Below are 25,270 nucleotides of genomic sequence, written 5' to 3'. Positions count from 1 at the left end.
CACAAGTCTCGTATGCTCCTCTGGGCGTTCCTCAATTCTCAAGTTCTGTCATCGACAAAGAAACGAGCGATTTGACGATCTATGTGCGGAAAAAAATATATATTTTGCTTGCAAGCGCAGGGTGGTGGCGTGGCGCTTTTTGAAATGGTGAAACCACAGAAGGGGCTGGCTGGTGGTGAGAGACTGAGCATTATTGAGGAACACCAGCAATGGGGGGGGCAGGAGGAGGGAGAGAGAAAAAGGGGAAACAGAGGGCGGGGGGCCTTCCGCTGTCCTAACCGCGGGCTGCTGCCGCCGCTGCCCGCCAACGCGGTAGCTCTTGTAGACAACCGTCACGGCTGTCCCCCCCCCCCCGTAGGGGAGACCGCGACTCGACTACGCGCTCTGCCCACGCCACGCCACTTTGTGGTTTTCCCCAGGCCACGACGTTCCCCGGGGCTCAGTGACGTGGGTCTCCGAGCGAGCTGCGCAGTCCGCGCGAAAGTCACGCCGCCGCCGCCGCCGCCGCCACCAACAAGAGCCGTCCGCGTCACCGTCAGAATGACGCCAGTGAGACATCGCTCGGGCATCGTGTACCCCGGGCGGTTATTACATAAAATCTGTGTCGCAAGAACGCGATATCTTGTCTCGGCCTGATCGGTGCGGTTGCCACAAGTATTTTGTGTGTTTTAATGGCGCCTAATTTAAGTGTCCCCATTTGTTCGGTGCGCTTTTGGTGAATCGCCGTTTGTAATGCACTCAGTTTTTTTTTTATTGGACAGTGTGCTAACCGCTAACCGGCTCCGCATAAACATGTTATATAAGTTGACCTTTGTTTAACCTTCACATGTTTTGTATTAGCGAAGTATAAAACGTTTCAAAGACTCTTTTCAATATTTTCGATTAATATTATTCCGTTGGCCTCGCCGGAAGATTTTCTAAAGATGTTTAACTTCATAAAAATTGAGAATCTGATGGCCATTGTGTGTTTTATTTCTGAGCCATGTTTATTTATGGGGAAAGGAAGATAGTACTGGCACTCAAAGATGTTACTGTTGGGATGGGACGTTCGAAATCATTTGGACGCTAACAATTATTTAAACCCTGTCAGATAAAACCATTTTAATATTAACATTAAATTGATACATGTATCCTATATACACCGTAATGTGTACAGTTTAGTTTTTTTTCTGGACATCTGTGAAAAAGAGCATAAAAGCTCATCGGATTCCTCCAGTATAACTAAATAATCCGATTCTGAAATCAGTGTATGTTACCCATCACGATATGGATCCGAAACATGGAAATTTATGAAGAAAATGAAATTAAAAAGTGCTTTAAATTGCCAAAAAAAAACGACATGGCAAGATAATTGTTGGGATTCCACAATGAGATGCAAAACGAAGAAGAACAACATGTAGCTCGGGGACCACACGCAAATTCGACACATCATATCGACTGCTGGGACAGGACACATCATCGTGAGGAAGGGACGGTAGCCATTGATTAAGACTGGTGGCGGAGTGGCAGCCCAAGGAAGTCGCTCGCGTGTCTGAGAGGAATGGCCGAGGAGGACAGTTCACGAAGAGCAGGGGGCACCATGGAGTTGCGGGGCGTAGCAACGACACCTCCAGTGAGCACGGTTGGCTACGGACGGTGCGAAAGAAGTTCAATGTATGTACATGCCACGTGGGATGGTGATGGTGTGGGAAGGTCTCCGTCGAGCAGTAGAAAAGACTGTTTGGCCCATGATAGAAAAACGGACTTGTGTGTACGAGAGACATTGCAAGGAACGTGTCTCAACGTGATTTTAACAATTAATAAAAACTCCTAAAATCTAGGTAATCTCGATACGAAATGTTTTGACCGTCTCAGCGGATAATATCATATTATAAGTAACTCCCAAAATGTCAAAGCCAAGCCAACCAGCATATTAAAATAAATCGGATATTAATACGAATCTAGACTTTGCTGAGGTTGGAAGCGCTTCCCTACATCGCGGCACAGATTGAGCGCCAAAGCGATCCTCCAACGGCGACTAGCTCAGCAGAAAATCTCAAAGCGGATTCCGCGGCACGTTGTTTGCATTTAGGAGGCAAACATAAACGCCCCAAGTCTGCTGTTTTACATCACAGCAACGCGGCAGTGCATGCGAGCGGGCGTGCACAGGCGGCGTCTGTGCAGCGGTGCTCCCCGGTACGATTCCCACTCGTGGGGGGGGGGGGGCGCACAACACAGGTCCTGGGCCTCCCCTAGGTGGACTCAGCCACAAATGAGTACCTGGTGTGTTGTGTAAACATCGCCACTGGGGGAGGCAAAAGCGCCCAACCCCTGGTGGACCGTGCCGGCTTTCATAGGCGCTACTCGCTGACAGCACTTCGCCCCTCAAAAGTCTGTTGAGGCTATACGGGGGATGTTTGGTCTTTGTGCGAGCACCGAGTAGCACAAGCCCAAGGACGACCCACCATCGTCCTGTAGCCCTAGCCCACTTGTAGCCCTGTGCAATAAAAAAAAAGTCTTCTGGGGCAAGCCCCCATTACGATTTATAAAATGCCACAGCGCGATGACGGAAGAGATCGGAAGAGATACAGACAAGGGGATAAAGATGCGGTGAAAAGAAAAAAAAGGGGAAATAGAGACGATAATACAGATGTCGTGAGATGAAAGGGAGATGCAGACAAGAAAGAGAGCTGAGAGAAATGAATGGGCATGTTTTATGCCGTCTTATTAGGTGTATTATTACGAGTTAAATTTGAGGTGCTATTTGAAACACCCTATTTTATCGATGAATATATGTATGTGTGCATGTTGAGCTTCTTTGGCACCGCACGTGGCCAACCGTGCTAATCGAAGGTGCGGGGCTCCCCCAGCTACTTGGGACCCACCACTTTGGCTTGGGGATGTTCTTTCTTCCCGCGCCACAGCCGCTACCGCTGCCTCGGTAAAAAAAGGAACAACTTTCGCTCTCTCTCTCTCTCCCTCCCCTTATCTCCCTTCCTGGCCACGGCTAAACACTCCACCTACCGTGTTCTGAGCACCGAGGGGGAAATATACCGACAATGACACGGTGAGTCTGGTTAAATGCGGGAGAGGGCGCGTGCGTGCGCGTGCGCGTGTGTGCGTGAAGCCACGCTTTACCAGAAGAGGACACACACCGGAGTGCAAGCGCGTCCGTCTGTTTGCGCGGTCCCTGTGGGCGCAGTTTTAGTTCGGCGGGCTGCCGTTGAAGACCATGCCAGTGACTAAATGCGACGTAGCAGGCGGTGATGTCAGGCCGTCCCGGGGGATTTTATTTTACAGGACACAAAAGACACAGAACAGGGGGCTGCTGGTGGCTCATCGTTGCTAATGCTTTGCTTGATGTTGTTGAGAGGCTGACCGATGAGGCAAAGGCGTCAGCCCAACGTTTAATAACACCCACGCCATTTCCCATGGCGCAGCGCGGGTCGAAGGCAGTCGCCCGTGTGAGGGCAGAGCAATGTAAATTCACTCTTCAGTCCAGCGTGCTCTTCTATCTGAAAGCTCCAACCATGAGTTGAGACATGGACCTGAAACGTTTCCCAACCAAGGGGTACGCAATGCATTCCTAGCATTGCAATTGTCTTTTATTTTGTATATTTATTTTCATTAAAATCGCACCGTTTTTGTGCATTGCCATATTACGGCGGGAAATGCGTGAAGAGAAGTGTCCAAGGGTGTAGAATTGTTACCTTGTTATGTCGACACAGACACGATCGTAATGTTTCCAGAATGAAATCTAATTTAGCTTCATTCCATCGGTCGCTCTCTTTGCCTGCCCTGACAGGCAAGCTTTGTTTAATTATTACTGAAGCAATACAACAAAATACAAGGTTAACTTTTAGTACCATATTCACCTTAAAGGTTCTTGGCCCATATTCCAATTGTGCATAAAGCATTATTGATACATCTATTTTCACGATTGTAATCTGTCAACCTGTTCATGGTTTTGCCCTGTAAGGTAGGTTAACGCAGCTGAATCATATTGCTGCTTAGTTCATTGGCCAGAGCAAAAATTGGTATTCCTTAAGTTATCAAGACTTGAGTAGCACCAATGTACGTACAGTCTAACGGCTAATATAAATTACTCATTTGATAACTCCACGAACTTCAGACGGTCATCACATGTTAATGCAATGACCAAGGTATAGGCCACGAATACACTGTAACCACTGAAGTTATTCCACATCCGATGGGGTGCCCACAAGTGAAATATCTGGACTCGCCCTGTGGGCAGCGTGGACATGCGGCGAAAAACCGAGCACTTTGCAGGAGGTGGAGCGGACATGATTCATTGAGTTCCCTATCGCATTGGTGCAACCGATTCCTGTAAAATCACTGCAACCTCACATCAGGAAATTGCCAAATATAGATAAGCGCGTGCACACGTGCTCACGCGCGAACACACACGGGCACACACACACACACACGGGCGCACGAACGTGGCAAGAGAACTGTGGTAATGGTCACGGTGTACCCCGTATGCTGTGTACTTCAGGATATTAATTTACAGCAGAAAATGCCGCAGGCCACAGCAGCAGATGCTGTTCGCGATAATAATAGAATGCATTGTACAGCCCTTTGTCAATCTACCACTGGATAAAAGCTTTTCATAAAACATCAGGGGATTGACGATTCCGAGCCTACCCAAGCCATTATTTGACATGATCGCGTCACGCTCGGGGGTCCCTGCGTATCCTGATCCAACAGTTGTTTTTTTTTTTGCCGCAGAAGGACGGTGCGGAAAAAAGCGTCTTCACACGGATCCATTTTAAATGGCGCGCTTGATGATTGGTCGTAATCCAAGGACGAACCCAAAATCGTTGGGACCGCCTTGGTAAGCAGTGCGTACACACACACACACATTAAAGGTATGAACAACTCACTGGAAAACTTGTGCTCCCAAGCCAGCACATTGCGCACTGCGTTGGTGATGCACTAAGTATGAGCACGGCACATTGTCACCCGTTGATTCAATTAGCAGCGGCACGATGAGTCAAACTCAAAGAATCGACTACATTCTTGGGGGCACCCTTTCAAAAAAGAAAAGCACATACCGCTTGCACCTATAGAAGGCGGCCTCAAGGCAGGAACCACCCCCGACAATCTACGTCCAGGGTAAACGCGGCTAATGATCGATGGTTTGTTCCTATCCATTATCACCTAATGGCTGTAGGTCAAAATATTTAAACTGCTTATTTTGTGAGTGTTGCGTTCAGGGCCATTGTTTGCAAGGATTACCCCAATATATATCTGCATTATACATATATATGTACACTGCTGGCACAAGGCAGCGTTAGTCATGATAAAATGTAGGTGCTCATTCGCCAGCATTTACAATTCGTAAGTTGCATCTTGGTTCAATCTGTCAATATATCCACCATTTGGCACTTCTGCACAAAATGTGTTCCACCCCCGCCAATCGCCTACAATGGTGATCTTTTGCTTTTAAGCAGATAATATACCAAGCAAGTCCCCCTGATTCACCAATTATTTGTCGTACACCCTCTTCCACCCTACACAGCCCAACCAATAAGGATATCACGTGAACAATCGTCACCAAATTGACTACCCAATTTTGTAAATTGCGTGGATCGCTCTCCGTTGGTGCTGCTGAAGCAAGTGATGCGTGGGCACCATTTTGTTCATCAGGTGACAACATTATGAATTGTTCGTGTTGGGTGGAGGAGGGATTCAGCACACACATTTTTTATTTACTTTCGCGGCCATCCTGACCCATGAAAACAATTACGACTCATATTGGTGATGAAAGCGTAAGTGATACACTTACAATTCCCTCCCCCGTAATACATCCGATCTCAAAAGATATTGGGGGCTGAGCGGCGTTGAGCCTTGGTTAGCATTTGGCTGCAATTACTTGATGCAAACTAAACCGCTCCTCGATACTTTTGAAGGCTAAATGCGCAGCCCGCAATCTGCTTTGCTCACGCCACCGCTGCCACCACGGGGGCTTCTTCGACAGCAGGAACCGTCAGAGAGTCCCACCCCCCCCCCACCCCACTCGGGGGCATTTGGCCTACTCTTCCACACTGGCTGGTACGTCTCGCGCGGGGGCGGGCTCGCAGGTTCAGCGCGCTAAACCACGACCGCACGCAACACGCCCCGTGCGCGCACGCGCACCGCTGCGCTGTCAGCAACAAGCAAACAAATAAAAGAACGGGGGGAAAAGAGAGAGAGAGAGAGTGGGGGAGAGATGTGAGCAGAGGCTGCAACGCTGCCCGCCGGGGAGAGCAGGAAGCTGCGTGGTGGCGACGATGCCGATCACTCGTGGACGACGTTGGGACCACTTCCTCCCGGGCCCGGGGCAGCTGATGACGCACCAGAAATAAAACCGGCGTTCGCGCTCGCATCACCGGTTTATTTATAAAAACGCATTGTACATGGAGGGGGCGGATGGGGGGATGGATGGGGTGGTGAGGAGGGGGGCAGGCGGGCGGCATCCTGTGATCCTACCTCCAAGCACATGTGCGCCCTAGTTTTTTTGTTGTTGAAAGCAGCAAAGGAAGTTTAAAAGAAAAGAAACCAGGAGGGAGGTGGAGAAAGGAGGGGGGGGGGTGGGGAGGGAGCCGGCGTCGGTGTGGAATATTGAGCACAAATGAATGAAGCCACCGTTTTCACGTAATTGGGTGAAATTTGGGAGCATTGGCAAACCGTTTCATGTCTTACGTGTGTACAATTATTGAAATGCAATGCTCAGGTGTGGCTTCGAGGTAACTGCGACTGTGTGTGTGTTGCGCGCGATGGCACAAGTTAAAAGAAATGTGAATTAAAAAAAATCAGCAACCTTGATCATTAACACTGCTCTGTTTGCTGTCCAGAAAAGTACAGCACGAGGATGTCTTGGCAATGGGTCCCGTGGAGCGAAGAGAGGACGGAAATATTTACAGACTCAGAGCTGGAGCCGGACTTATTAGCATTTACTTTGGATTTGGACACCACTGACAATAACGGGACCTCGATGTTTCTGTTCATAGTATGAATACTAAACTCAGGCCTTTGTTAATCTGGTTGCTTGATTAAAGGCCTGCTCACGCCACCCCCACCGTGGGAGTTGTTTGACCAGACTTCTTCACGACACTGGTTGGTTCCAGCTTGTTCGGGAGTCACTGCGCCCCATTGCTTGCCTGTACTCTAATACGTTTATGTTTAAATAGTTTAAAATACATATCTGCACGATAAGCAGTTAAGTATATATATATTGCAATTATATACCGGATTGTATATCTGTGCTTGAGTGAGTTTGTATGTATGTATGTTGAACGTATTTCACATCGCATGAAGTCAACCGTGCTAATCGGAGGTGCGGGGGAAGGACAACAAACTTAATTTTTAAAAAAATAGTTTTAAAGAAATTAATTTTCAAAAATGTAGATTTAAAAGTGCATAGCTACAGTGGCTTCCTAATATCAGACGGAAGAGCATTTCATACGGCTGCAGAAGCACATCTGAAAGTGCGCGATGCAGTGACCGTCTTTGTTCGACGAATCACCAACAGGCGCTAAGAGGATGACCGGCGTTCACGTGATGTTTTATGTTCCTTGAGATCAACAAGGTACTGTGGTTCATTGGTGGCAAGCACTCTGTGTGCAATGTGTGCGACCGAGTTTGGTGGATGATGAGTGAAGTGATGGGTGAGCGAGCGAGTGTGGAATAGCATTAGTGGGTTGCTCTGTCGGTGGGCGAGGACTTTAGTAATTTGGTGGATGAGTGAGTGAACTGGCAGATGGGATGCTAGATGCTGTGTGGGAGGGGAAGTGAGTGTTTAGGTGAGGTGGTGGATGAGCGAGTGAGCAAACTGAGAGATGGGTGGGGAGTTGAGTGTTAGTTTAAGTGAGGGTGGTGGATGAGTGAGTGAGCTGGTAGACGGATGTGGAAGGTAAGTGAGTGAGTGTGTGAGAGCAGATAAGTCAGCAGAGCCACTCGGCCGCACGTCTTTCCTGCGTCGGCTGAGAGGACGGTGGCAGATTGACGGAAGAAGACCTCCGCTTCCTTCCGCAAACTCGCCAACAAAGCGAGAAGCAGGCTCTGCGGTTTCAAAGTTCCGCGTGTCTTGGTGAGCAAACACGCGCCCAAGCAGCGCGCGCGGACCAAGGGTGCTCACGTGCAAAACAAAACAAATAACCCCCCCCACCACCCCTGTATAGCCTTAACAGACTGTAGGGGCAAGTGCTGTTAGCGAGCACCTATGAAGGCCGAAACGGTACACGAAGGGGTGGGTGGCTAGCACCACGCCCGACCGCCTTTGTCTCCCTAGTGGCGATGTTTACACACCGCACCAGGTACTCATTTGAGGCACACACATACACACACATACACACATACACACACGTAACCTGGCCCCTCTCTGCAAGCCACGGGAGCTGTCTGTCACTCTTTAAAGAACATTTTAACCAATCCCTCTTATTTATACAATCACCACACCAACTTGGAACCGCGTACACATACACATTGCATCGCAAAAACGTGAGGGATGGTGATTGATTGGTGAGATCATCCAGCAGTGGATGGACCACGGTTGATGATGATGATGACACATAGCACAATGCTGCACGCATTAGTTTTCTGCACATGCAATATCATTTCTATTTGCTAAACAAATACAGAGACTGGAAGTGCTCTTCGAGGAAGAGATGTTTGCAAACTTTGATGTTGATTTACATGCAAGTTCCTACCGCGAACAAAAAAGAAGGCACGCATTTATGTGCTTGTCTCAGCGGCTCGCCTTTCATTTCCCCCTCGATGAAGAATATGCAGGGCATGCCAAATACAACACGCGTGAAACACACGCGTGTCTGTGCGTGTGTGACGACACTTCACGTGGCCTCGAAGTGCACCTAGCCTGGCACCAAGCGCCGCGGTGACGTCACTGGCACTGCGTGCCGATCCGGGGGTTCTTCGTCGTTTCTGCCTTGACGAGGGGGCCGCTCTTTAACACGCAGACTTTCGCGACCGATATTATCCATAATCGAGGAGGGGTTTTTTTGGAGGGGGTTAGATCGCGTTACGCGATCTGACCCAAAAAAGCACCCTCTATTACGAAGCGTACTCTGTGAGCAAACCGGGACTACGTGACCTTAACTGTGCAAAGAGGGAGTGTGTGTGTGTGGGGGGGGGGGACATAATTTATCCCTTTGCTATGCGCACTGTTTGTGTTAGCGTGCAGACAGGCGCTAAGTCAGGGGGGCCTAAAGGTGCGCCTACAGCCAGATGGGACAAATGTCTTGCGCACAATAGCCTTTGTTTAGGCCGCTGAGGAATAGAGATCCTCACACAGGGTGGGCATCTCCCCTTAGTCCAGGTGGAATTAAGGCTGGCACCAGCCCTGTCTATTCTCAGATGAGTCGCCACCTCCACCCCCCTCCCCATCACCACCATCCCGTCAGCACCAGACGCTCTCTGTCTCCACGGTCAGCTGTCTACCCCCCTCCCCGCCCCACCCCCGCGCACTCTCCCACCCCCCTTACCCCGGCGATTACACAAACAAACCATCACCTTTGGGGATGGTGGCTTTTGTAGAGGGAAAGCCCGGGAGGTGTGGGAGATAATGCTGTGTGAACATTGTCACCTATTCAAATGTTGGGAGGGGGAGGGGAGACCTGGAGGGCTGTGGGGGGGGGGAGCTTTACCAACAGAGGCCTCTCAGGGATGCTGAGATTTGCGCGTCGACGAGAATAAGTGAGTTGCAGCATTTGAAAGCTGTCCGGACCAACGAGCGCGCAGCAAAGGCAACCTGCGCTCGGTGACAGTTTGTCCGCGCCGGGGAGCTTCTGGCGAGCGTCCTTCAGCAGCTCCCGTTGTGCCCGCATCTCGGTCAGCCGCTGCGTTCTCGGGAAGCTCTGCGGCATAACTCGCAGGAGCCACCGCGCCAGCGCCAATCGTGATTCCCGCACCAACGTGAACGCAGTCGGAACATTCGTCGCGTTGCGCGTCGGGGGAGGGGAGGGGAGGGGCGGCGGGCGGTCGGTCGGTCGGTCGGTTCACGTTGGGAGTACATTTGCACATTTTGTCTAGGGGAAAACGATCCATTGTGGTAAGCGTAGGTCCGCGTGATTCTCGAATGCCGATCCACGCTGTTGCCCGTCGTGGCGTCCTGAACGTCCATCCACACCTGTGCCGTTGTACAGCGCAGTCGTTTGACCATTTGCTGACAAACGACCCACAATTAAAACAGCTTCGTCCGTTGCACTTAAGTGCACTAAAAGCGATCGCTTGTTTATTTAGAGAATGCAGCAACAACAATAACAACAACAACAAAACGCGGTTAATTCAAAATTCGATGGCTTGAGCCTCTGCTCAGATTTTGCCGACGGCAAAAGATGCCGTTTCTGCCAGAGAGCCTCCAATCCTCTTTAAGACAGGCACTGACCTACATAGACAACGTAATCCTCATTTCCCTACTGATCATCCCATAAAGGCCGCCTCCGCTAAATATGCCTGATTTCTGAACGGCGGATAAGGGGGGGGGGGGGGGGCGGGGGCGGTGGGGGGGGGGGGCTTTCCGTTGCGTTGCCGAGTCTGCTTGGGGCAGCCCGGGACAGCCACCCCCGCCACCCTCCCCCAACTCCGACCTTCGCAGGTTTTAAGTCCGTCTGGGCCGATTTGCCTTTGCCCCAGCGACCCGTTCGGGGCCGCCTGCCCGCCCACCCCGACCGAACGATAAAAAAGAGGGGGGGGGGTGGGTGGGGGGAGATTGCCTAAAAAATAAAAAAAATAAAAAATGAGCTGCACATTTACTTGACGAGTCTATAATTTGCAGATGAAGATTAGCTCCGTAGATTTAAAGACGCTTTAATCGGCCCGTACGGTAAAGAGTGGTGGTGGTGGTGGTGGGGGGGGAGGTCTCAACAGATGCTTGCTGCGCCAGGTAGGAAATCAGATTGCGCGGGATTGTATTTTCTTGTTTCTGCTTAATGCAGTGGAATCCAGCACGCTCGATAATGCTCAGGCTTAACAAGCGCGCGTTATTTTCACGGGCCGACCTGCCCTCCATCCCGCTTCCCATCATCGTTTGCCCGCTGCGTGATTCACAATACGGGCGATCGTTTCTCGAATATCAACAACAATGACAAAAAAGACAGAGCTCAACAGATTCGTCAATGACCCATTACGGCCTTGAAAGGAAAAAAAAATACTACGACAGGCAACGTTTGGGGCAATGGTCCTTATTCATGGCACGCAACTGAGTATGGTATTCTTTGTGTGTCGCCAATGGTCTAGCAGTGGCTTCCTTTTCTACGAAACAAAACGAGTCACGATTTTTAATATCAGATCCATGCCTTGTTTTGCCAGCAGTCTAATCAAATCTCGCATATACACACACACAGGTACACACACTGTGTGTGTGTGTACCTGGTGACCTCGGTTAGATTCCCAGCCGTGACCAAATGACGTCAGTGGTGACGGCAGCCTCCCCACCTCCGGTTTGCAACACGCAACGATGGCCCCTATGAGGCCTTCATCCAGCAGTAGATTGACAAAGAGCTGTAAATTATTATTACTATTCTTGTGAACACGCTTGCAGATAGACCATTTATTGGAATCACTTTTTTTTATTTAGCTAAGGGAGAAATACATTGTATGATTTTTTTTTCAACAAGACTTGCAGATAACACAAACAAAAATTGGCATTTTGACTCAAATACAGCACTACTGTTGCAAATTAATAACACCGAGTCTCTGATTGTCCTCCTTTCTTTGGTAACGCCGCGTAACAATATTGTTCGTAGGAATAAACACTGTGTAAGCCATGCAAACCAGCTCAATGTTGGGCACACAAGTAATTAATTTAGCCAACCAAATTCAGTAAGCACTACATCATATTCATTGTCAGCACTGCATAATTTATCTGCAAAATGCAATTGAGATGCAGAAGTGTTGAAAAGTGGTCAGAAAATGGAAAGAGTTCCAGTAACTACTGCACACGATAGTATAGTAGAAAATACTGTATGAGCTTCTACACAATCTCATTATTCTTATCATATTCACAGCCTGATACACACATACTATTTTTTTTTATGTGAAAATAACGACCCAATCATACGCAATGTTTTACAATGGGCAGGTGAAAGACCTGGGTAAAAAAAAAATTAGTGTAACATATGCCGTATAATATTGACAAAAATATATATATTCATTGTAAAAAATATATAGCATTACCGTAAGTGAAAGTCTGAATTTTGCACAAATGACGGTGCTGTGTGCTAATAACAGAGAGGATTGTTAGCCGAGAAACATTATTAAAAATAGCTTTACAAAACTAGATTTAAAGCGTTCGTGACTGCAAGGATCCATACTCTTTGGTTCTATACGTGACTTTACCGAATAGAACCAAAGAGTAGCTTTACAAAATATTAGTTTTATCATTCGATGTGGTAGCTTTCTCGACCACAACCAAATAAATCACATGCGGTAATCACTATTAATCTCTCAAGAACATAAATTGTTTCTGAAAAAAGCATAATAATGTGCGGATTATTTTATTATCTCGCGCTGCATTAATGTGGAAATAAAACATTTCCCACAATGAATAAACTCTGCTCATCCGCGCGGCAGTTTAGATTGAATGAGATCGATCTAGGAAGGATGCATTTTGTGAATAAGTACGTTAACTTGGCAGCAAACCCACGAGGAGACTTTTCCTTGTGTATTTCGCCTCATAAAAGCCTAGCCTGTGTAAGGTGACCGAAACGATACGATACAAATTCAGGGTCATTTCTATTTCGTGTCAATATACAAAAGATGACTAGGATTCCTCTGGTAGGGGCCAATTCTAAGAAGCGTTTTAAAAGTGAGGGGTATTTTTTCAGTGTCCACTGTGTGTCACCAATGTTCTAAGAATGGCTTCCTAAATTATCAAATGAAACCAATACGAATTTACAGCCCTTTGTCAATGCCAGTGCTGGACTGAAGGCTTTGGTGGGCACTGTTTGGCCATTCTTCACCGCACATTTCAGCAGCGCAGGCTGAGTTTCGTTTCAGTACTCCCGGGGATAATATATAGTACACACAATAGCATAACGTCTCGTGAAAATAACAGCTCGCTGAATATGGGATTACAGCACGCAATGCGTGCAGTGTTTACGTTCTGAGACGCGCATCACACGACATTTCGCCATGTGTGCGCTAGTCATCGACACAAAGACGCTTCTGCGGCCGTCTGAAACGCTCTTCCTTCCGATGTTAGGAAGGCGCCGGAGAAATGCACTTTTAAATCTAGATGTAAAACACATTTTTTTCGAACTGCTTTTTGTGTTTAGTTTCTTGCTTTTCCCCCACACCTCCCACTCTCACGGTTGGCTGCGTACGGAGCGAAATAAGTTCAACATACGGACAAAGCGAATGAATGAGAGGACGAATGGTTTATGACTTGTTCTAATTACCTGCATAAGCATTGCCACCAGGAAACTTATCGTACTGCCTCCTGTTCAAAAGTGCACGGTGTTCCCAATTGAAATCAGTTTTCAAAGGCGGTGGAAATCAAGGAGACTGAATTTCCACAGTTAAATAATTAATAGTTTCTCCAACGTTTAAGTTACGTTGTTATATTTGAGTTTTAAACGGTAAATTGCGTCTCGCCTTGTCGCACATGAACGGTTATCGTCGACATAACCAAATATATATTTCGAAGAAAAAACCCGCGTAGTTTTATTTCGCAAATTGTGGGTTTGACATTTTATTTTGTAGGCCTTTTGATCGCCTTTAGCAAACTTACATTTCATACCGAGGCCTCTTTTTTAAAACGTGCGACACACGGCCGCAGGTTTGAGGTGGGGTGATATTCTTTTACACAAACAAGCTTCTTAAAGCGGTTCTTCAAAGTCGATGGCTGGCTGAGGCCTTTCCAACGTCAACACACCACCGCCGTCACCTGTGGTCCCTTTCTATGGCGATCCGTCTTCACGCTATCTCGCCTGGTTTACAGGAGGTCGTGGGTTCGATCCCGACCCTGACGCCTGCTGTATATTTGGAGTGTCTCTCCCTCTCTCTTTCTCCCCCGTGGTCACGTGGATTTTTCTCCGAGTCCTACGGTTTAGCCATTCACAGTTAGAATCAACGTGCATTTTGAGCATTTGGCTGCTATAAATGTCCACGTGATAAGCCACTTTTATGAGCTATCATTTTGTGGCCAGATCGCTTCTAAAAAAAAGAGCTGTATATCTCAGTGGACCTTATTTGGTAAAATAAAAATTGTAGTTATTTATCACTCAACCTCTTCTCTGGCCACACCTTTGTGTGCATTCCCTGTTCGTCCGATAACTTCCGTCCCATCATTAGCGTTGTCCATCACGTGTGCCCTATGTCGCTTGGTTATATCGTCCCCTTGCTTCTGCCTCGACTCGTGTGCCTTTGACAATAGTTGTGCCAGGAGCCCAGGTATCACTTGAATCTCTGATGCAAATGTGTCTTCCGTTCTGACCCCTTCAAATAATTTCAATCATTTGCATGATTTCAGACTCTATAAAACAAAAAGTGGGTGTGTATATATATGGGCAGCGGTAGTGCAGTGGTTAGCGTGCTGCACTTTGAACCCAGTGACCCGTTATAAATTTTCACTCACGGCCAACACCAGTGACGATTATTTGAATTGCTCTTGGGGCTCCCCTAGGTCGACTCGGCATCAAATGAGTATCTGGTGTGGTGTGTAAGCATCGCCACTCGGGATACAAAGGCGGTCGGGCGTGGTGCTGGCCACCCACCCTTTCGTGAAACCATTTAGGCCTTCATAGGTGCTCAATAACGACACGTGCCCTAACAGTCTGTTAAAGGCTATACGAGGGATCTTCGTCTTTCTATATATATATCACATTTTGTGTCGTTTTGTCATTTTTTTTTGGTGCGTTACAGCTGGGTGAAATTGTTGAGATAATTAACCATTCGAAAAATAGTCGAGTGGCTGCGAGAGACACTATCGTCAAGGAGCAGCCATAGCCGTGAACGCAGTGATGACACCGCGATTGCGTTTAAGTTGCCTAAGGTTCACTACATTACATCATGTTTTGGGTACGACCTTTGTGTCGTTTATCGGCCGTTGCATGCGCGCGTGACGTGCTATTTAGTTGCACCACACTTGTAAAAAAAACCATGTAAAACATTGCTTTGTGCGTGTGTCATAAAATGTAATATAAAGAATAAAATATTGAACTATTGGATTTTTTTTTTTACTTTGGTTTGGCTGCAAACGAGTACTTTTAAATATTTTAAACCAATGTTTTTCAGCAGGGGCCAATGCAGCGACATCTATTGTTGTACTGCACTACCCTCCAATGTCTATGCTCCACTCCTTTACCAACCCGCACTGACCAACGTGGTGAAGTATGTTAATAACCCCATGGCCCGAACGGTGTGGGGAGGCCCTCATCCAGCAGTGGATTAACGAAATGGCTCCACGTGTTCACCCTTGCTCACAGCTCGAGTTAAGTAAACGTGTTATTATATACACAGATGCTAACATTTCACACCGGCAGTGTTGTTGGTGGCAATCGTAGCACTGATATGTACATACGGTGATCTGCTTTCGCACAATACGTAGCGTGGAGACAATGTTACTTTTCTCTTAAGAAAACTAAATCTGACACGGGTCGTCAAGCAAAATCTGACTCGGATACAAATTAAGTTTTTTTTTGTTCAAGAATTGCCCTTATGTTAGCGACAAATAATTATGTTGCGGTCCGTAAAATCAAAGTCCAAGATCCGGTGGCTTTGAACTTTATTCATAATCATACTTCTCTGAGAGTGAATTCCTACCGACACAGTTTCTGAGAAGAGATATGGGTGCTATAGGTGAGCTCAGTATAAGAGGCAATGATAGAAAGTATACGGTTTCTGGTGACGTAACTGTTAAATGCTCCCTCTCATCAGCACAAAAAAGCGGCTTGGAATATAAAAGTTAAAAAAAAACAGTAATTCGAATAATCCAGAAAGGTCTCAACGTATTCTCAAGACTCTTTGAGAGGAACCCTGCTTGGAATGTTTGTCCAATTCCTTACTCGGCAGTTTGATGTGTAAGCGGAAACAGGAGTATCCAGATAAGACTCACTCGTGTAATGGGATAACGCTCAAACATCCAAACATACACAACAGCAACCTACTTTCAGTACTGCCTTATACTAGCCACCTCGTATGCCCCAATATCTTTGTTTTAATCACTCTATAATTTATTACACTGAACAACTCATCCATCGCCGCAAAGACATGCAAACAAATCATAATTTTTAAAACATTTAAACACCTTTACATTTTGTTTTAAAACCCAACCCTAACCTTAGTGGAAGCAATCCAAATGCTGCCAGCAGCAGCCTCTCCCTGCCTTGCCCTGTCCAAAAATCATCTCCTTGTGAGCCGTTTACAGGCCTGTATAGTAACATCTTTTCAACGTCCAATGACTTAATCGCCGGCCTTCTAGGCGGCACGGCAGATGTTCACTGCCCATTCCAACATTATACGCGGGCCCCCATAGCTTTATAGCCTAAGCGGAGTCAGAGGAAGAGCAATGTTAACATTTCCCAGGTGACAGAGTGGCGACTGGGGATGTTATAAACTGGCTCCTATCGAATACCTTTGGGATGATGCACACAGTTTGCATAACTATAAAGTTGTTAGCGTCCGCAAGGCAAATACTTGTATTCTGTTTCACCGCACTGCCATTGCAGCACGGCACAATGAATGAGTGAGCGATTTACATATGCAAGAAGTTTCGCACTGTTGTACGTTTCATTTTACGAGTGTATTGACCTCAGCGGTGTCGGTCAGTCTGTGCTTTTATTTCAACTCGGGATAAAGGCCTGCAATTAAAATAAATAAAGACCTGCAGTTTAATAAATAAGTAGAGGTCTGCATTTAAACAACTATACAATGGCTGAATTTTTATGAAGGCACCCTTTTAAGGGAACAAAATGCCATAATATAGGACAGCTACATTATAATGAGCCATGATCAGTCCACTGCTAGATGAAGGCCTTCCTAAAGCAGCATATGAAACGAGTGTGCACACTTTCTAAGTGTGCCACGCTTACTGCGAAAATGCTAAATTATAACGAATTGAGTTGTAAAATAATTACAGCTTTTTGCTTGTGACCTGCATACATAGTACAATGTGAAATAGTTATGGAACAATTTACTACTTTTTTCTTGCAACCATTATACATTCGTGAACAGATACCTGGTGTGAAAAGATACGCTTTAAGTATTGAGATGTCACAAGGGGAAGGGTATATGGACATGTTTTATAGCCATTTTCAAAGTCCTAAGCTATAAAAAATAATATTTTAAAATGTAACTTTGAGAAAAATGTGTTTACACACAGAACACAAAATGTTTAAACAGACTAAGTTGGTTGTGTTGGTTGTGCTTCATACGTACCAAACTGGATATTTAAAAAAATCTCTCCAAACACACATCAGCGGTCATCACGTGTTAGATAAAACCAGATCGAACACGCTGAAGGCTTGTTACCAACAGTATTGGTGTTTTCTCTATCAATGTCATTTTAAGACGTAAAAAACACGGCACACTGCCACCCCAATCCCGTCGAGGACAACTTCGATGTGGCTCAGGGCGAACCCATCCAGTGTCGGGCAGAAATAAACTGAGACAAAACCAGTCAATCCCAAGATATGGCGTAACGTGTCTGTGCCAGTCGTCTCACTGACATGTGAGACGACCTGAATGCTAAATAATGAATGCTGCCAAAAGTGAACCATTCGCGTCTTTGTCGACGAGTTCCCCCCACAAACTGGCGCGCGCACGCGTGTGGGTGTGCTGTTGCCGGTCGTTAACGAGGATCTCGGAAGCAGAAACGGCCGAGGTTGTTTCACGAACGCCACAGCACAAAAAGGCGAGCGAGGGGTGCCTCGTGTGGCTGTCTGACGGCTGTGGGCAATGAAGCTTTGCGAGTTGAAATAAATCGTTTTTTTTAATTTTGCCCCAAGGCAAAAAACGTGTTGATGAAACAAACAACAAACTCAGCCCTCTGTTTCTTAAGATCGTAGTTGGCTGATTTTGGTGTTTTTGATATCGACTTATTTACACGTATCTTTTGTTTTGTTCATTATTTTTATGTATTGGCTGGTTATTCTTTTTTCATTCATAGAAATCCAAGTGTAAATTACGCTTTTTTTTATCGGCCAAACAATATGTTTAACCTCACAACTTATTGTGTAAATTGTGTGTCATTATTTAGGCAGGCGCACACAAGCATTGAACCCTAAGCCCATATGAAATGTATTCACTGATTTGTTCCTGGTGTAAAATATATTATAGCAGATATAAACTGGGAAATGTTTAAACACCGCAATAGATTAAATACTAAACACATTAAACACCTGGCAGTCTATGTTCAAGTTGAAAAGTTAAAGGTTACAGGTAACTTTTTAAAACTTTTATGAAGTTACATTTGCATAGTTATTGCTGTTTCATACATTTCTTAGTCAGCCAGTGCTTTTTAATTATTTATTTGGCGTATGTATTCCAGTGCTATTTCTTCTTTATTAAATGATGTTCAGTTATTAGTTTACACCAAAAACAAAAAACTTTAAACTGGCATAGGTTGCAAACATAAATGTTTCCGCATATTACGTTGAGCCATTTTAATTTAACGTTCGAAAGAATGTGATAAGTGCTAACACACAATCATTCCACCCCATTAAACATTGAAATACCACATTGGCGAAATTACGAAATGAACTTCACACCACTTTGGGGTTGTTCCTTCGTCTCTAAGCGAACGTGCGTTATTGTAACTTTAAAAAATAGACACAGAACCCAATCACATCCGTACACATAAAATACTCATCCCATACTGTATAATATGTAACAAAACGGCACTGTGCGGATTTTAAACACGATACGTTATCTCCGACGATGCGTAACGCTCCATCAAACAATTGTCTTAATTCTAGTTCAAGCGCACACACGTGAAAAGAAATCCTAAATTGATTGAACTCGTTGAAGTGGCTAGCATAGCAGATAGCGTATCAGCGAAGTTGGCGACGGAGTACAGGAAGTAGACCCCTGACTCTGAATCCTCCGGGGCTATTATTAGGCAAGAGCCGATTGGCGTCACGATGTATATGCGTCGTGTGCCTTGCTTCTTTGCCCTGAAGTGATCACAGATCGAGCAGCTGACATGTATTATTCACGCGCAAGGCGGCGTGACTCACGGTAGGCAAATTCGCTGGAGGGCGATGTAAATGTTTTGTAAAATGCGCGGCGCAAGCTTTTGGGGTTGGGATCGAACTCAGTGTTGTGAGGTTAAAGGCAGACGCCGTGGACTGTCGCCTATGTCACGCTCCTGGCGCAGTGTGTGAGGAGTTAGCAGAGTGCAGATACAGCCTCACAAATGTGTGGTACGTAGTCCATCTACAAAGTCCACGGGAGTATTTTTACAATTACAACAGCAAAAAACCGTGGACTCTCATTACCAAAAAAACGTGCAGCCTCAAGTGTTCGTCAAAATTGCCAGCGTCAATTAAGGTTGTTACATAATTTCACCGTGGATTAGAAGCTCTCTCGCTCTGTACAATGCGCGTTTACGTAAACAATGTAGCGAGCTTACACACACACACTGAATTGTTGATGATAAGTGTTATTCTCCTCCAGATGAATGAATCCCCACGCGGTGTTGGCTAGCTGTTTTGAGTTTGCAAGCGCGTTCGGACTGAATGAAGGCTTCCCTCGTTTTAACATGTAGGCTTTCGCGACCAATATTATTGATGATAAAGGTCGCTGGCTTAGATCCCGTAAGCATAAATCCGTCGTAACCCTCCGCCACCAGACACGGCCGGTATGCTTTGTCGCGTAAGCAAAAAGGCGCCAATTAGTGACTACCTGAGCCCACAGGTGTGTTGGAGAGCAAAATCCACAACGTTTACAAGTCGAGGCCGACCCTCACCGCACTGCACTCACCTGTTGCCCTGGACGAAGAAGGGTGACGAAGGCGGACAGGTCTTCTCCGTCTGCCGTCTTCCCTGTCACGCGTGAAAACAACGACACTTTCATCAGAACCGGGCGGCCCAACGATTGCTAATTGCGTCCTCCAGGCTCAGAAGAAGCAGGAGAAGAGGAAGAAAATTCAACAGTCAATGTTTGTCTGCAGCGCCGATCGGGAGGACCCGTCAACTTTTGGCACGTGGCGCCTGCTTCAAAATCGACGGCGATATCCTTGGGGCAAGAAGCGGCTGTCTCGTCCGCCGGGGTGCTGGAGGCTAAAGGCGCATTCACAACGCGGCGAGTGAAAATCTCAACGTCCTTGCGCTGCTAGACAACTCACCTGCAAGTGCTGCGGAGTCCCCCGTGATTAATCTGTGACCCCCTCCGAAGACCCCCTTTTATTCCCGTCTTGTCCGTCCTCTATCTCAACAGCGAATGCGTGCCCACTCCCCAAAGCGGCCAACCTTTAAACCTGTATTCTGCCTCCGACCCCTCCCTCAACCCCCCCCCCGCCTCTCTAAACCCAGCCCAGGGCTCTCGAGCAGCACCCACAATGATGTTGATGACGCACCCCCCACCAAGCTAAAGGAGGGGGGGAGGAGGATGAGGAGAGGGGGGGGGGCTCCTCCCACTCACCCCCCGCCCCCCCCCACCTTTTACGTCTCAAAGGCCACGTGACTCATATCGTACCCAGAACACTAAACCCAGAAACCTTCTGGATCCCCCCCCACCACCACCTCCTCCTCCCTGTGACACCAACTGACCTATTTCCCATTGCGTATCAGCCTCCTACTTGAAACATAATCGTGCTAACTCAACGTTAAAATGGACGTCCGAATGGGCTTTTTTTTAAATGAGTGTTTCATTTTTTTTACTCGGGGGTTTCCCCCCCCCCCCCCACAAAACTTTAGCGATTGAATGGATGTCACTTAGCCAAGCCAACATTTATTTTTGGCGGCCACTCCTGTCACATTTTGGCGTCAATCAAAACACGATGTTCTTTACGATGGAAGGCGTTGATCGACTGTCAGTTAATTTCGCGTGATTTAGTTGACGGTGATTTTTACGCCAAAACACAACGGCTTTATCAACATTGACGCACTTATTATCTTTTTCTTCTTCTGTAACGACAGCACTTTGCTTTTTGTAATGTCCCGGTGTCGTTACCGCAGCTGAAATTATTCGTAACCATCAACACTTGTATAAACTATATGTTAATCATGAGATTATCTATGACGCGGAGCTTTATATATTAGACGTCATAAAATGCGTGACACTCTTTTTTTATATATATAAACGTGTAATATATGTACCTTCTATATATGCATACCTGTATAATTATTTTGGGTGTAGCTGCGACGTGCGGATTGACAAACTTCGCTAAGAACCCGATGACCTTAGTTGGATTCCGAGCCATGGCGAACATCAACATCAGTTGATGCGAACAAAGGTTTGACGGGATTATAATTTCATAATTAGTTACACGAACAAAACATTGAGGAACTGTATTAGCAGTGATGTACAAACACGAGTCAACTCCTAAGTCAGGCTCCAGATATAACTCACAGAGAACATATTTCTGTAGTCTTTCAAAAACGTATTGTTTATTTTATCACCATATCGTACATCACCAACCCTCTCGCAATGTCCACTCACATGAGGACCTCCTAACGCCGTGCACGTCATGGGGGCCTCTTTGGCCATAGCTCACCGCGTTTGGCCAGCGCAGGTTGGCAGAGTCAGGAGGCAAAGACGATGCAACATAGGAGTAGGGCACAATGGTCGCTTACGATGCGCTGTCGTCCGCTTGCCATCCACGTAGTCCAACAGCAGACAATGGTGACGACCTCTCGGTACACAGTGCGAAAGAAGTTCGAAAATAAATATCCAACCTTAACGCTGAGATGTGACAATATCGGGTGCATTCCAGGTGATTTGGTTAAAGGCTTCACAAGCATACAGATTTGCTATATTTCCGACGAGTTATAGTTTCGGTTTTCAGAACCAAACGTGAAAGACAGGTTGGTGTGTAGAAGACAAATGACTCTTCAGAGTGGAATGTTTAAATCTGGTTATTTTAAGATGTATTGTTCTAAACTTAGAACGTTTTGACTTCGTGCACTGTGTAGGTGTGTGTTGACATCGCCACCTGGGAGACAAAGGCGTACGGGCGTGGTGCTGGCCACCCTCCACCTCGTGTGCCATGACACCTCGTTCGAGTTAAACGACAGCCGAGCCTCTGCTAACGCCTGATGATGCTGGCTGTAAATCTCAATCGAAACGTCAGATACAATTGTCGGAAAAAACCATCCGCTCGCTTGTCGACATTCTGGCTTTTTGCTGAAAGAAACCCAAATCCATTGCCACAATTGCCCTCGTGACTAGTTAGGCCGCATCGGGTGGCGTAGAGTATAGCTGAAAATTGCCATTATACCTCCACGAACTAACGAGTTATTTTTTTATTTAAAGCTTTCGTGACTGCAGTGATTCATATTCTTGGTTCTTTCGGTAAAGTCACGTTGAAGGGAAACAAAATTATAATAATATATAAAACAATAAAATTCTCATGACGTTTCGACTGCAACACCTGATGATGACTGCTTGTGTTGCAGTCGAAACGTCGTGAGAATTTTATTGTTTTATTTATTTTTTATTATTTTATTGTTTCCCTTCAACGTGACTTTACCGAAAGAACCAAGAATATAACTAGTTCTTAATTACAACATTGGTCGTGAAAGCCTACGCATAAAACTATCCTGTTGTTGTTTACAGCTGTATTTGCCTCCCCACTGCTTTCATCTAGAGCTGAGGCTGTTATCCGATTGCTTAAAGTAATGGATTATTCTGCCGATTAACAATTACTCGACGAATCATACATATTTGGAGAGGAAAAAAACCGTCTTCCATATGTCCATTGTGCCGCTGGACGGGAGGTGATGGGCGGGGCTTGGTGACATCATCAACATCATATTTGACGTGGATTGTAAGGGTTTCCTGCCTTTCTGAGAAAGGTGTTGAAAAGGCCTTCATCCTCCACTGGATTGATCACGGCTAACGATGATGATGATGATGCACTGTGTCAGTCGGTATGCTTTTGGTGATTATTTTTTGTGTGGTGAGATGTTAACTCCCTCGCCTGGTATGCAGGAGGTCGTGGATTCGCTCCCGACCCTGACGCCTGCTGTATATTTGGAGTTTGCACGTTCTCCCCGTGGTCGCGTGAATTTTTCTCCGGGTCCTCCGCTTTTTTCCCTCCATACTTAGAATCAACACCTCGCGTTTACATCATTTGGCTGCTGCTATAAAAGTCCACGCGATAAGCCACTTCCGTTGGGCTATCATTTGTGATAGCCAGGTCGCACCTGAAAAATATCTCCATAGCTCAGTGGGCCTTATCTGGTAAACAAAACACAAATGCTTGATTGCGCGTGCACACACACACACACGCATACAGAAAGGGCTTGCCCAGTTCACGTGGGCTGTGCTGCAACAGCTGTGCTGGGCTGCCACCTAGCCCCACGACATTGCAAGTACAGCATTGCGTTTGAGCACTTGTGGCCACGAGTAACACACCGGTCTGTATTACGGCACTCTCCTTTAAATCAGGCGACACTCTGTTGAGATTCATTGCGTAAGCATGTGAAGGTTACTTGCAGAGTAGATATTTAGAGGAATGGTTATCAGACGTGGCCTATTGCTAGCGCGGTCGCCACATGTTTGTTTGTACGTAGAAGTTGACGGTTCGATTTCAGCGGCCACCCCGGTGATTACTGTGGCACTATTAACTGTCACAATGCCCCACCGTCTCCTTCACAAGCGGACGTTAAAGATCCCCTGATACCAATCACAAGGGCAGGCCGTTGTGTGTGCCAGCGGCAGGGTTCACATTTGCCAACCGACGATTTTTTTTATTTGCGCCTGCAAATTACTAAATTCGGATTACTCACACGGCGGCAATTATCGTTCCCTCGTGGCAACAACGAAAGCCTCATGTCACTCTTGCAAATGAGACTATTCTGGTCTCTTGAGTTCTCATCTGTTTAGTTTGCCCCCACCCCGCGCCTCCGATTAGCGCGGTTGGCTGCGTATGATGCGAAAGCAAGTTCACCATACATACACGATTCAACAATACACTTGAACTTGATTGTGCGCAATTGTAATACGCATTTAGAGACCACACATTTTTTTTTATTTCGCATGTTTTGTTCTTAGATGTGAGCACACTGCTGGATGTAGACCAGCCTATGTTGTGTCGCTCATGGGAGTTGTTTTGATCATACTTCATCGTTCTGTTCATTGCGCGTTGGTGAAGAGAGAGGGGCTCAGCATCAGTGCAGATACCACTCGCCACTGACTTTAATGCGGCTAGAAATCAGAATAAGAATCTTCGTTTATCCTGGAGAAATCCGATGAGCTATAAAGCTCTTTTTTCCACAGGGGCACGGGGTCAGGAAGTTCAAACAACAACAAACAGTGCAAAAATCGATAGGAGTGCAAACTTTAGGAAAGGAAAATAAATCACAAAAAGTGAGTACATAACATTACTAAAGTATATAAGTTCCAATTCCTGAAGTGCATTTTTTCTCAAGCTTAGGTAAAGCAGCAAAACAACGGCAAGAACAGTCCCACACCACACCAAGACAACAAAATCGAGCTCAGTGTTGGAGAGTAAACCTACAACTTTCGGTAAAGTCACGTTGAAGGGAAACAATAAAATAATAAAATATATATAAAACAATAAAAATTCTCACGACGTTTCGACCATAACGCAAACGGTCATGGTCGAAACGTCGTGAGAATTTTTATTGTCTTATATATATTTTATTATTTTATTGTTTCCCTTCAGCGTGACTTTACCGAAAGAGCTAAGAATATGAATTACTGCAGTCACGAAAGCTTTAAATCAAAATTTAAACCTACAACATTAAACATTCGAGTATGAAGAATGCCAGTAATAACAACGAGCGAGATCAGGTGACAGCCAGATTTTGCCTGATGATGCTAGTTGTAATTACTTGTGAAACGTCGTACTCGAATTGTAAATGTTGTGGGTTTATTCTCCAACACACTGGTGTGCTGTACAAGTAACGAATTGGCATGTTTTGTTTTACATGACAAACCTTACTAATTGGCTGTGCCAGGTGGTGGCGGGTTTAACGACACATTTAAATATTTACATGACACAACCCAAAAAACCTCAATGATAGACAATATTGGTTGCGAACGCCTACTACGTGTTAAACTGATATTTAAGCAAGTTCAGCACATTTTTTCTCAGAATATTTGCTCAATTCCTGAATTGAGCATTTTTGTTACGTGTGGAGAG

At 46.1% G+C, this 25,270-nt stretch overlaps 1 protein-coding gene across 1 annotated transcript in view; it reads right to left on the bottom strand.

The window, feature by feature from the left end:
* LOC116952900 (PR domain zinc finger protein 1) overlaps positions 1 to 20,395 on the bottom strand; it is a 42,071-nt gene extending 21,676 nt beyond the window's left edge. The window contains exons 1-2 of the mRNA XM_032972590.2: positions 20,285 to 20,395; positions 19,921 to 19,982 (exon numbers count right to left, since the gene is read on the bottom strand). The gene's annotated coding sequence lies outside the window, so the exon portion shown is untranslated. The remainder of the gene's footprint in view (positions 1 to 19,920; positions 19,983 to 20,284) is intronic.
* Between the last annotated feature and the right edge of the window lie 4,875 nt (positions 20,396 to 25,270).

The sequence above is a fragment of the Petromyzon marinus genome, chromosome 49 (assembly GCF_048934315.1).
Source record: "Petromyzon marinus isolate PM22_M1 ecotype Great Lakes invasive population chromosome 49, UKy_Petmar_22M1.pri1.0, whole genome shotgun sequence".
Lineage (NCBI taxonomy): Eukaryota > Metazoa > Chordata > Hyperoartia > Petromyzontiformes > Petromyzontidae > Petromyzon > Petromyzon marinus.
This window is presented reverse-complemented; position numbering and strand designations above follow the sequence as displayed.